Genomic DNA, 13,065 nt, shown 5'->3' on the forward strand with positions numbered 1-13,065 from the left:
GGGCAAGCCCTGGTATTTTGACAAAGGTCAACTGCACAGAAGGCTGCCTAAGTCCCACTGGGGATGTATTACCACCTTACCACCGAAAGGATGACATCACGGCTTCGGTAAATCTGGATTTAGTGGATAAGCAGTTTCATTTTAGACAGAGCACATGGGCTTCTATTGGAAGGGTAAGGCTCAACTAACCCGGTATCACCACATAGCCCTTAAGCCCTGGGATTTACTGGCCTGATGACTAGTAGCCTGACAGTCTGACCTAGTACAAGCCTCAGGGGTTGGGTGGAGGGGGTCTCTACTGGGCTGGCTGGCAAGGGCCTTCCCAATGGGACACGGATCACCACTAGCCAATCCACCAAAGCCCACGACATGGCCTCTGGCTCTGGGGTTTTGAAAGGCAGATCCTATCAGCATATTTAACAAGAGGGATGAATTTTGTCACCAGAATCAAAATTCTACTTTAGAAATTCAGGTGTGATACGGAGACCTGGGCTTTCACGACTACACAGCTACTTGAAAGCACCGATTTCTGCAGCTGGTGAGCAGTTTAGACGGAGGGGAGCAGGGGGCAGGTCAGGTACTGCAGGAGGCCAAGGCCTCTCCCTTTAGCTTGGCAACATCAAACTGTCCCTTGGTCTCAAGGACAGCAGTGTCCCAAGTAGGTTTCTTTGCCTAGTACTGGTCCAAAAAGAACACTGCGGGAAACACGGTACTGAGTGTCTGTCCACTCGGCCATCTGACAGTGACCTTTACTAGTAAAGAAATCCAATCACCTTGATAAGCCGGCATAGCTCAAGTTAGGTGTCTGACCCTCTTATGTCCAGAACATTTTATTGAGAAATGCTCAAGTTGTTGGTGGATGGCGCCCCATTAAGAGGGGCAGAAAATCAATTTAGTGGAGAACTTACAAGATAAAACCTCTGATCCTATCCCATGTTAACTTTAATTATTAACAGTATTCTGTGAAACCCGGGGCAGCTTGGTGGCTCAGTTAAGCATCTGACTTTTTAAGAAGGTGCACACAAGCAGGGGGAATGGGAGTAGATTCCCCACTGAGCGCAGAGCCTGAAGCACCTGACTTGATTTGATTTCAGCTCCTGATCTCAGGATTGTGGCACTGGGCATGGAGTCGGCTTGAGATTCTCCCTCTCCCCTTAAAAATATTCTGGGAAACATTCATTCATACAAGAATGTGTTAGCTGAGTCACAGAATAAAATCCCATTATGAACATCTCAACATGAAATCCATGTTACAAAGTCCATTTTTAAAAATATTTATTTGTGCTTCAAAACTTAAGCCTGAGTGACAAACATTAACTTCACAGGAAATCCACTTGGAGAAACCTCCTCCTGGGCTGAGCACCTGCTTCCTCGCAGGCTCCCAAACAGAGCACGTACATGTTCATCGCGTTCAGTTTACAATCACGGTCTTCTTGCCCACATGCAAGTTACCCCCAGATCAGCTCAACTGTGGCATTCAGGATGGTCTCAAGTAGCCTTTGGCTCCTTTTTGAAGAGAAAGCCCAAAGACTTCTTATTCTCCTTTTGAGGGATTATTTTCTAGGCATTAACAGCAACAGAGGCCGTGCTGCTCCAGCTGGCATCACTGGGGGAGAACGTGTAAGACCAAAGAGAGTCACTTGATGGATCAGTAATGAGGGGACTCCAACCTGAAAGCCAAATGTAAAGAAAAGGCAATGGTAGCAGCGCACATTCTAACAAAACATTAGATCAGGCCCATGCTGTTGAAGGGACCCTCAGGCAGTCTCAATGCAGGGTGGTCTGCTGCCCAGAGGACTTGAAACTGCAGCCCACTCTCAGGAGCTAATGCTCAAAGGGAACGGGGTCTGGCGTGAGGCCAGCATAGAACCACCATTAAGCATTAGGGACATTCTCATTCAACCCCTTTCTGGAGGTAAAAGGGGTTTGACTTTTTCAAGTCAAACCTGAAGGTCTCTGAGTCTCACGAAACAGTCAAATCTACTCTGCACAATGATAATGCCGGAAGTCAACTTCCCCACTTGCTAAACACATCCTTTGTTTCACTTACCGGCTGTAAACTGCCAGGGCCAGTTCTCAGGCTTACTAAATCCCACCCCAAATCTGGCTTCCTTGGTGACTGAACAATTATGTGACCTTAAATATAAAAAAGCCCACACACACCTCCCAATTTCAACAGAAAAGAGCAATCTGCCCACTTCAAGCCTGGCATTTAAATGGGAACAAAGCCAGACACCCTCCCAGCCCAGCAGCACGGGGCTACTCTCCTGCTCACATGCTGGCCGACCCAACCCTCGGCGACCCAACGAGCAGCACCATGCCAGTCATGCTGCCCAGACAGGATCCGAGCCAACCCTAGGAGAGCTCCCTGGGGTTGTAAACAAAGCACCTGGAAACCAAATAGCTCCTGCTGTGCCATGGCAGCCCTTCTTTCCTCATTGTCACGATATGGTGCAGAGATAAGGTCACAGCCCTGCCATAGCTGGCAGACTTCCGACATTCCCGTCTGTCTCAAAGAGCGCATTCATTTCCTTGAAATATGGGACAAGCACTCTTTCATTCCACAGTAAGAACATGACCCAGAACTGGGCTCTCTGCCCATTTCTGTCACCTCTTATAGCTGTCCCCTCAGGACCATTCATCAAGGGGCCTAGAGCATGACAGGGCAGCCACACCATCGGCTTGCAAGTTGTAGAGGGATGATGTGCTCGACTGGGGCCTTAGCAGGGTAGACCGGATTCCCTCTGGAATCCACTCAATTTAATCCCTGATAAAGCCTGAACTTTTAAGAGCACAGACCCAAACCCTGAAGCCTCAGAATACACGGTTTCCCTTCAGTCGAGATTTTCAGACAGGGATAACTAAACCATCATAGGCTTGTGGGGCTAGAGGGACACAAAGGATGGAAACATAAAGACTATAAGCAACAGGGGAAGGCTTCTTTCACTTACCTCAGGCAAAGTAGTTCAGTTGTCTCACACACTGCAGACATCTGGCAAAAAAAAAAACAAAAAACAAAAAACACCCATGTTAAAATCTCCCTGCCCAAAAAAAAAAAAAAAAAAAAAAAAATCTCCCTGCCACTCAGCACAATCCTAAACCCAGGGCAGGAGCAGCAAAATAAACATCCCACCCAAGTCTATTTGGAAGGTCTCTACTTACATACAGAAGTCAGTCTCCTCTTTGGGCCCAGGGCAGTGGACCCAGCACTCCTACTGGCATCTGCAGAAGCAGGATCCTTTTCCAGCCTCAGAAACCAAGGCTGAGACTGCTGCATCTGGCAAGGGGAAATTGCAAAAGAAAAATCTATTCAAGATATATACAGACAATTCTCAAGTAGGTCACTTTCAAATCACAAGCCTCCACTTTCTATAAGGCGAACTTGGGAAACTGAGCTTCAGACATCCATAATCCACAGGAAGGCCTTTGCCTTCAGACAGGGATAACTTTACATCATCATGGACTCAGCTCCCATCAACCTGCCAGCCCAAAGGGCTGATGCTTCTAGAACACACACACACAGGGACACCTGGGTGGCTCAGCGGCTGAGCATCTGCCTTTGACCCAGGGCATGATCCTGGAGTCCTGGGATCAAGTCCCACATCGGGCTCCCTGCATGGAGCCTGCTTCTTCCTCTGCCTATGTCTCAGCCTCTCCTATCTGTGTCTCTCATGAATAAATAAAATCTTAAAAAAAAAAACAAAACCCATACACACACAGACTACTTTTTCCTTACAAAATTCTCCTTACTTGCCTCATGAGAATTCTCAATCTTGCTTCAAAGGTAAAAACTAGTGAAACCTAGTTGCCTAGATGTATCCAGCAACCCAGACCAGACTCATGGACACTGCCTGCCCTTTTAAAGACTGCCTACCTTGGCACAAAATGCCTAACAGTGGAGTACGTATGGAGTGTATGTGCCAGTTGTCAGTAAAATGTGTGGTTACTCCTTTCAGGGATCCTGTGAAGGCCAGCTGTATAAAAGGAACCTGCTGCCAAGAGGCACCATCACACAAGGTCATTTCTTTCACTCACCTCTGCATATGAAATGATCCACAGAGCAAGATCAGTTTTTTTTTAAGCAGAGGATTATAGATCTGTCTCAAGAGCTACTTAAAAATAGCCAGCAGTGCTATAATCTTGCTATAATAAAAATCCCTGAGCTAAAAGTAGATCAGATCATCTAACTGTTCCTATACAATTGCTCTTGGGATGGCCACACAATCCTTGGGCCTCACTGCGGGGTCATTCTCATCTGTGGTTGGAGGTGTACTTGTAACACTTCATAGGTGGTTTGGATGTAATAGCCAAGTCCAGAAAATAGTAACCCTATTTTACAAAGCAATAAAGCTCTGGTTGTAATCTGGTAACAGGCTAAGACTAGAGCCCAGATCTCTCGTTAGTTTATTTATTTTTTAGATTTATTTTTTCATGAGAGACACAGAGAGGGGAGGGGGGCAGAGACACAGGCAGAGGGAGAAGCAGGCTCCATGCAGGGAGCCCAATGTGGGACTGGATCCCAGGTCTCAGGATCACGCCCGAGCCGAGGGCAGATACTAAACCACTGAGCCACCGGGCTGCCCTCTCAAGTTAGTTTAATATAAAGTTTCAATCTCAGCTCTGCTGATATTCTGGGTAGATAGTTCTTTGTGGTGGAGGCTCTCTTGTATATTGTAGGATACTTCGCAGCACCCGTTAGATTCCAGTTGAGAATTGGTCAAATCGTCCCCCGACACACACTGGACGATCTTAATTATATCTCAATGAAACTGAAAAAAAATAGCACTTCCACAGAATCTGCCATATTTTTACGGTTCTTTAAAAAAAAAAAAAAAAAAAAGCAAAAACAGGGCAGCCCTGGTGGCCCAGCAGTTTAACGCCATCTTCAGCCCAGGGTGTCATCTTGGAGATCTGGGATTGAGTCCCACGTTGGGCTCCCTGATGGAGCCTGCTTCTCCCTCTGCCTGTGTCTCTGCCTCTCTCTCTCTCTGTCCCTCATGAATAAATAAATAAAATCTTAGGAAAAAAAACACACAAAAAAACAAACAGCTGTGTAACTCTGTTTACTCAATACAGTAACAAAGGAGAAAATACCGACCCTACTTCAGATTGTTTTAACAAACACTGGGAGGCTGCTTGGCAAGGAGGCTAGCAGAGTTCCACATCCCTTCCCTTATCTGGGCAGTTAACAATCCTAGGAGGCTCACATCACTGAAATCTCAGTCACTAAAGGGACACTAATCTATGCATCTCTGCCACCAGAGCTTAAAAAAAAAAAAAAAAAAAGCTTCCCAGTTGTACATGGAATTTTCTTTTTTAGAGATTTTATTCATCTATTCATGAGAGACAACAGAGAAGGCAGACACATAGGCAGAGGGAGAAGTAGCCTGATGTGGGACCCTAAGGATCACATCCTGACCGGAAGGCAGATGGTCAACCACCCAGGTGACCCTATACAGAATTTTTATCACAAAAATCCTTACACTCGACATCTTAAGACAATGGTTTTCTTTTCTTTTCTTTTTATAAGATTTTACTTATTTATAAGAAAGACAAAGAGGCAGAAGGAGAAGCAGACTCCCTGCAGGGAGCCAGATGTGGGACTCCATCCCAGAACCCCAGGATCACACCCTGAGCCAAAGGCAGATGCTCAACAGCTGAGCCACCTGGGCGTCCCAAAATGGTTCTCACGGGATTTTTTTTCCCTTTTCTACAATCAACACCTTTAATCTCTAAGGGAAATGTAACAAAGTATATTCTAAGAGAAATGAGGTCAAGATGTTATTCTCAAGATTGGTTATTTAAGAAGCTGGGGCCTCGGGACGCCTGGGTGGCTCAGTAGTTGCGTGTCTGCCTTTGGCTCAGGGCCTGATCCTGAAATCCAGGGATCGAGTCTCGCATCCCGCTCTGCATGCAGCAGGCTTCTCCTCTGCCATTCTCTCTCTGTGAAAAAAATGAATAAAAACCTTAAAAAAAAAAAAAAAAGCTGAGCCTCAAGGCATCAAAACTCTTCACAAAAGATGCCCTTTCAGACAGAGATAACTTTAAATCATCCACAAATACTTCCAAACCCGACCGAAGCCCATTTTCCTAAGCCTCCCCGCCAACCTCGTGCGCGGCAAACGGTTTGAATCCGAACAGTGACACCTAGCGGCGCCGAGTCACACTGGCACAGGCCCTGCTCGCTTCCAGGACCCGGGTCCGTTTTTTTTCTCACCCTAACGGGATGCGTGCGTCCACGTGTTCCTAAGAACCGAACTTAAAATCGGTAAAGTGGGACCCCTGGGTGGCTCAACGGTTTGGCGCCTTTGGCCCAGGGCGCGACCCTGGAGTCCCGGGATCGAGTCCCGCGTCGGGCTCCTGGCATGGAGCCTGCTTCTCCCTCTGCCTGTGTCTCTGCCTCTCTCTCTATCATTAATTAATTAATTAATTAAATATTTTAAAAAAATAAAATTAGTAAAGTAAAGCGTGCGGCGGCCGGGTGTGGCAGGCCTGCCCACCATCTCGACTTTCTCACTTCCGGTCACCACCCAGGCCCTGCCTGCACCCATCCTTACCCATTTCAGGGCTCCATTCGCTACTTTTAAGCTTCAACCTGCAGGTCTGCGACGCAAAGAAAAGCCTGTACGGGAAGAGAGAGGAAAAAAAAAAATGAACATGGAAGGTAGGGCGCAGAGCATTATGGCTTTCCTTTTTTTTTTTTTTTTTTAATTTTGTTTGCATTTTTTGCATTTTTTTGCATTATGGCTTTCCAAAATCTACAAGCCCCTTTACTATCTGTAGGACTAAATACGAACCACTGACCAGGGCCGGCCTCGGGGCACTCCAGGACCCTCACGTTAACACTTGATGTGGATTAAGAACTACCACCGGCAGCCTCCCGTGGGCGGGCCCGGGAGACCCGCAGAGCACACACGGGGCTGCACAGGCTGGAGGACCCCCCCCCCAGGAGGGGCCCTGACTCCAAGGGGGGCCTGAGCTCTCTCCCTTCAATCGTCAACACTCGCGCCGCTCAGAAAGCGTTTTCCGATCCAGCATCTCAACTAACCCAACCACCCTACGAGGAAGACCGGCTTTACCGTCATCATCCCGCCCCCGAGGAAAGGGAGGCCGCGCGAACTAGCGCCGGGCCAAGGACGATCCCGTCTGCCCGCCTCCACAGCCTTACCACCGCCAGAGGCTCCAGACTCCCCATCGCGGTCGGGCCCGCAAGGAGCCGCCATGACTGCCAGCCACGCGGCCTGCCTCGACAAGAAGGCGGGGCTGCGCCTGCGCACAAGTCTTCCCAGCAGTCTCGCGGGAGTTATCGCGATGTTGAGAGGGGCCTCATGGGAAATGTAGTCCAAACAACCGCCGCCGGGGCCGGGGGGGCGGGGGGGTGGTGCGGCAGCAGCATCCTCAGCGCGATTCTGGAGCCACGGAGACGGTTGCTTCAGTTACAGGCATTTATCTACTGAGTGCACAGATTTTCCCTGGCGTAGAGTAGGGTGGCATAGAAGGTTCGAGAGGGGTCTCCCTAGGGGAACGGGTGAGGACACCAGGGCCCGGCCGGACTTCACCTGGGGTGGAAAGGGGGTCATCTGGGTGCTGGGTTGCGCTAGAGAAGAGGCGGCAGGTTCCCGGGGCCGGTTGGGCCTAGGGCTCCGCCGCCCTGCAGGTTGGGGCGAAGGCGGGAGGCCCGGGCGGCAGGGGGCGCCCGCGAGCGGGGCTCGGAGCGGCCCAGAGCCCGGGCGGTGGGGGATGCAGCAGAGCCAGAATTTACACCTACTTGGAAATTAGTCCATTTTTTAAAATACTGTTTTTATTTATTTATTTTTAAAGATTTTCTTTATTTATTCATGAGAGACAAAGAAAGAGACACACACACACAGGGAGAGGGAGAAGCAGGCTCCTTGCAGGGAGCCCAATGTGGGACTCGATCCTGTGACCCCAGGATCACACCCTGGGCCAAAGGCAGGCGCTCAACCGCTGAGCCCCCCGGGCATCCCTTAAAATTTTTATTTATTTATTCATGAGAGACAGAGAGGAAGAGGCAGAGGGAGAAGCAGGCTCCTACGGGGCTGGGAGCCCGATGAGGGACTCGATCTCAGGACCCTGGGATGACGACCCGAGCCCAAAGGCAGATGCTCAACCAGAGCCACCCAGATGCCCTCGGAAATTAGTTTAAACTTATAAGACAGAAAGTCCTTTTCAGCATTAGCCTCCCCACGTTGTCATCAACCCGCTAGTGACTATGCAGTGGCATTTAGTCTGGGTTATGTTATTCTGTGTATGGCCATAGGTCCCAGGTGCTTATTATCAAGTTGCCACACTTGTTTATGTTTGCCTCCCTTGATTTGATTGTAAGCTCTTCTAGGCGGGAAGCATCTCTCGCTTGCTCGCTCTTCTAAAGACGCATTTATTTTAGAGAGAGAGTGTGCACAGCAGAAGGAGGGAATCTCAAGCAGACTCCCCACTGATCACGGAGCCCGCCCCAGGGCTGGGTCCCATGACCCTGAGATCATGACCTGAGGGGAAACCAAAAGTCCAAGGCTTAACGGATTGAGCCACCCAGGCGCCCCACGAGACATCTCTTTTACTTTTTTTTTTCTTTTTAATTGCCTCCCAGAGTCTGGTTGTTATTCCTCTGCCTCTGCCCACATACACAACAGATAATCATTGACTCACTTGGCAGTAACATCTGTCTTATGAAACTGGCCCTTGCATTTCTGTCTTGCCCTTGAAGACAGTTTTGTAGAATAGGGAAAGGAGGAATGGGCTCTTTCCCTGAAAACTAAGTTCCTTTCATTTTCAGACTCGGAGAGGGAGTTTTGAATGTGGAAGTTCCCCAGAGCTGCTTGGATGGAGGCAAGGGACCCGCTGCAGGCCGAACAACAAGAGTGGATACCGCATAGCACTTACCATGCGCCCTCGACTCCTGGAGTACTGAACGCACACCGATTTGTTTAATGTGCACCGCTGCCCTCTGAAGGACACTATCACTACCCGCATTTCGCAGATGAGGTGAGGTGAGTGAGAGATGAGGTGACTTTCCCAAATTCACACAACTAGTGATTGCTGGGGTCAAGGTTTGAGGCCAGCCTGCAGAGTCCATACTCTCACCACTAAGATGTACTGAATGTACTGAACTTCGTATATCTATACATCAGTCTTACTATAGGGCTTTTGGCCATGGGGGAGAGGAGTAAAGAAGGGTTTTGTGTGTTTGCAGGGGTGGTTGGGGATGAAATTACTCAGGGGAATGATGGGCACCTGTTCCGTAGTTTTGAGCCACTTTATGGCAAGCAGAGTGAGGAGGAGAGGCTGCAGGGACTGATGGCTGCAAGACTGGGGGGCTCTGGGCTCTAGCAGGGCTGTCTTGAGTCCCAGACTGGTTGCCAGCTAGTGCGTGTGAGGAGCATGGAGCATTCTTCTGGGCTTGAGAGGGGCCACAATGCCACGGTCCATAGTGGAGCTTTCACACCTGACAGGACACCTAGTGGAAGAGCAGCAGGTTCACCGCAGGTGGCATATCTCGGGTGGCTGGGCAGGCGCCGAGAGGCCAGAGCAAAACGCAGTGAGATTAAAATCTAATAAAAAGATTTAAATAAAAAGATTTAAATAAAATCTAATAAAAAGATTTTATTTATTTATTCATGAGAGACACAGAGAGAGAGAGAGAGAGAGGCAGAGACACAGGCAGAGAGAGAAGCAGTCTCCATCCAGGGACCCCGATGTGGGACCTGATCCCAGGACCCCAGGATCATGCCCTGAGCCAAAGACAGATGCTCAACCACTGAGCCACACAGGTGCCTCAAGATTATTTTTTAAAATTAATTTATTTATTTGAAAAACAGAGAGAGCACACAAGCAGGAGGAGTGGCAGGCAGAGGGCCCACTGCCTGGGCAGTCCAGAAATAGGGAAGGATGGGGCACCTGGTGGCTCCATTGGTTAAGCATCTGCCTTCAGCTTGGATCATGATCTTAGGGTTCTAGGTTCGAGCCCCATGTCGGGCTCCTCGATCAGCAGGAAACCTTCTTCTCCCTGTGCCCCTCTGCTCCTGCTCTCTCTCTCTCTGTCAAATAAATAATCTTTAATGGGACACCTGGGTTGAGCATCTGCCTTGGATTCAGGTTGTGATCCCAGGGTCCTGGGATCAAGTCCTGTGTCAGGCTCCCTGGAGGGAGCCCTCTTCTCCCTCTGCCTGTATCTCTGCCTCTCTCTCTGTGTCTCTCATGAATAAATAAAATCTTTTACAATAAGTAAATAATCTTAAAAATAAATCAGGGCCGCCTGGGTGGCTCAGTGGGTTAAACATCTGCCTTTGGCTGAGGTCATGATCCCAGGGTCCTGGAATTGAGCCCCATGTTGGACTTCCTGCTCAGCTGGGAGCCTGCTGCTCCCTCTCCCTCTGATGCTCCCCCTGCTGATCTCTCTATCTGTGTGTCAAATAAATAAAATCTTTTAAAAAAGAAAAAAATCAGTGGAAAGACAACAGAGAACGCATCAGATTTCTGAAGGAGCAGGCAGGGGTTCAGAGCTGTAGAGATCAAAGCATCAATGTTGTGATTTCTTCTTCTTCTTTTTTTTTTTTTTTTTTAAAGTAGGCTCCACACCCAACGCGGGGCTTGAACTCAAGACTCTGAGATTAAGAGTCCAGTCCTCCCTAAGCCAGCCAGGCGCCCCGAGGTCTGGGACACTTGAGTTTTTATGTGCAGTGGAATTGTTACGTAGCCGTCATCCTAGGCTAGCGTGGATCTGTATTCACTGACACGGAGTCCCCCAGTCTAGTGGTCAGTGACAGAAGTAGATCCCAGGCTGAGCAAGGCCACAGTCCTCGGTGCGGTCAGGGGGCCTTGGCTCTGAGCACGGAGGTTAAATCTAGTCCGTTGGCCTGCTGTGCTCAGGTGGCTAACTCACTGGGTTCCATCCGGATAGGATTTCGGATACGGTACCCGAAAGCCACATTAATAGGAAACCAAGTCTTTGGAACATTGAGGTTAATTTCTTAACCTGGAGAGGAAGCTCTACCATTGTGGATAGGAACAGGAAGGTGGGTAGGAATATCCCAAGCAGTCAGCTGCTTCTGTCGGGCACAGTTGACCGGTGATTCACAGGCGGTTCATCTGTGTGGCAGCGCTGCTCATTGCCAGCTCACAGCTGTTCTTCCTCCATCTCACAAACAGAACTGGAGCTACTGGCCAGCTCGGTGCTTCAGTGGAGGCAAGCTCCTCCCCGGCCCTAAGGGCGAATCTTGAAGAGTCGGCACCAGACCCTTATGATAAATCTACTCCTTCTGCCAGGAATTCAGAAAAGGGTTTGTGATGCAATTAAGCAAAGTTTGGGAAAGTTTTTCTTGTTTTTAAAAACAGCAGCCTCTCTTCTGGCTTTGGGAGGCTCTGAAGACTTGATACTTGAGGCCGTGGCAGCCGTCTTGCATCCATGAGGCTTGCCTCAAAGCCAGAGCCTAAGGTCTGACGATGGCAGAGTGGAAACAAAGGACGAAGAGTCCTCATGGTGAACTGCCAAATTACCAGTCCCAGAGCCCCCTACCTTCAGACCTTTTGTTTCAACTCAAAGACACACATTTTTATATTTTAATATTTCTGAATGCAAGGGGCATCTCACAAGCAATGGCATGTTAGTTTCAGTGAAACACAGAATGATTTTTTAAAAAAATTTATTTTAGAGTTGCCTGGCTGGCTCAGTTGGATGAGCATCTGCCTTTGGCTCGGGTCTTGATCTTGGTCCTGGGATCAAGTCCTGTGTTGGGCTTCCTGCTCAGCAGGGAGTCTGCTGCTCCCTCTGCCCTGTGCTCACACATGCTCACTCTCTGTCTCTCTGTCTCTGTCTGTCTCTCTCTCAACTAAATAAATAAAATCTTTTTTTAAAAAACCCTCAAATGTTTATTTTAGAGAGGGCAGGAGGGACAGAAGGGGAGGAGAGAGAGAATTGTGAGCTGAGCGCAGACTCCAACACAGGGCCCCATCTCACAACCCTGAGATCATGACCTGAGCCAAAACCAAGAGTCGAATGTTTAACCAACTGTGCCACCCAGGCACCCCAGAATGTGAGATTTAGAAAAGAAATCTCCTTCCTGTTTGAGCCACCCTAAGTTGGGTGTTCTGTTAAGAGTCACAATCATCCTTAATGATATGATCAACATGTCCCCAATCCCGCTTCATTATAATTCTCTGAAAGAACGGGTCACAGCAAAATAAAAGGGATGACATGTGCACATCACCTTTTTGAAAACACAAAAGCTACTGTCTATTAAATGTTTGCTCCGGGCCAGGCTCTGCTCTAAGCACCTTCTTTTTAAAAAACTGATTTATGGAGGCCTGACTGTCATACAAAAGGCTGTACAGGCTAAATTAACGTCTCAGACTCGATGAGTCTGACTGAGCACATTGCACGTACTGTCCCTTCATTCTCACATCTGCCCTCTTATGATCACCCCTCTTTTGCAATCTTCTAAAGAAGCCAAAGTGCAGAAAGGGGAAAGTAATCAGTGTGAAAGAGCGCTGAGATCTGACCTCAGCCAGTCCAGCCTCAAAGCCTCCAAACCTCACTGCTGTGCTGAGTTTCCAGAAGAACGCACCATGACAGTGTGACACATTTTGCTTCGCTCCAGTGACTTGACTTCCTCCAGCCAGAAAGCCCAGCATAAAAGCACAGGCGGGGTTTTTTTTTTTTTTTTTTTTTCCTCCTGGGATTTCTCAGGACCGTGAAAGAGTGCCACAAAGGGTGTTCAGCAGAAACCTGGGATCCTGGAACACAGCCTTAACCTCCTGGAGGAGGAGAAATGTCACATGGAGAACCCCTTTCCCTAAAGAGGCAACCTTGGCATCACGGTGGGTTCTTCCCTGCGTTTGCCAAGAGCACATACATCACTTGCCTGCCCTGCAGAGCTGTTGCCTCTCGTAAAAATTATTGCTTAATAGGTTCTTAAAAAAATAAGTGAATGCGAAGAACATGTAATATCCTGTTGACCTCTTCTGCTCTTTTCGGGACACGTCTCTCCATTCCCAGGAACCCTGCCTTCTCACAAGTGTTGCCCAGCCTTTGCTCATATTGTTTGTTCC

The 13,065-nt window shown here is 48.6% G+C and overlaps 1 long non-coding RNA gene and 2 other non-coding genes across 4 annotated transcripts; all 3 read right to left on the reverse strand.

The window, feature by feature from the left end:
• Nucleotides 1-1,258: 1,258 nt before the first annotated feature.
• On the reverse strand, nucleotides 1,259-7,270 carry LOC112920832 (uncharacterized). 2 transcript variants are annotated; one of them, XR_003235142.2, is made up of 5 exons: nucleotides 7,169-7,270; nucleotides 6,558-6,622; nucleotides 3,163-3,277; nucleotides 2,952-2,992; nucleotides 1,259-1,670 (listed from the first exon to the last, which is right to left on the reverse strand). It is a non-coding gene; the product is annotated as an uncharacterized lncRNA (long non-coding RNA). The 2 variants fall into 2 exon arrangements; XR_003235143.2 differs by having other exon boundaries at nucleotides 7,080-7,251.
• On the reverse strand, nucleotides 2,808-2,881 carry LOC112920946 (small nucleolar RNA R38). The gene has a single exon (XR_003235163.1). It is a non-coding gene; the product is annotated as a small nucleolar RNA R38 (small nucleolar RNA).
• LOC112920948 (small nucleolar RNA R38) lies at nucleotides 3,391-3,468 on the reverse strand. The gene has a single exon (XR_003235164.1). It is a non-coding gene; the product is annotated as a small nucleolar RNA R38 (small nucleolar RNA).
• Nucleotides 7,271-13,065: the final 5,795 nt, after the last annotated feature.

Source organism: Vulpes vulpes, chromosome 2 (genome assembly GCF_048418805.1).
Source record: "Vulpes vulpes isolate BD-2025 chromosome 2, VulVul3, whole genome shotgun sequence".
Lineage (NCBI taxonomy): Eukaryota > Metazoa > Chordata > Mammalia > Carnivora > Canidae > Vulpes > Vulpes vulpes.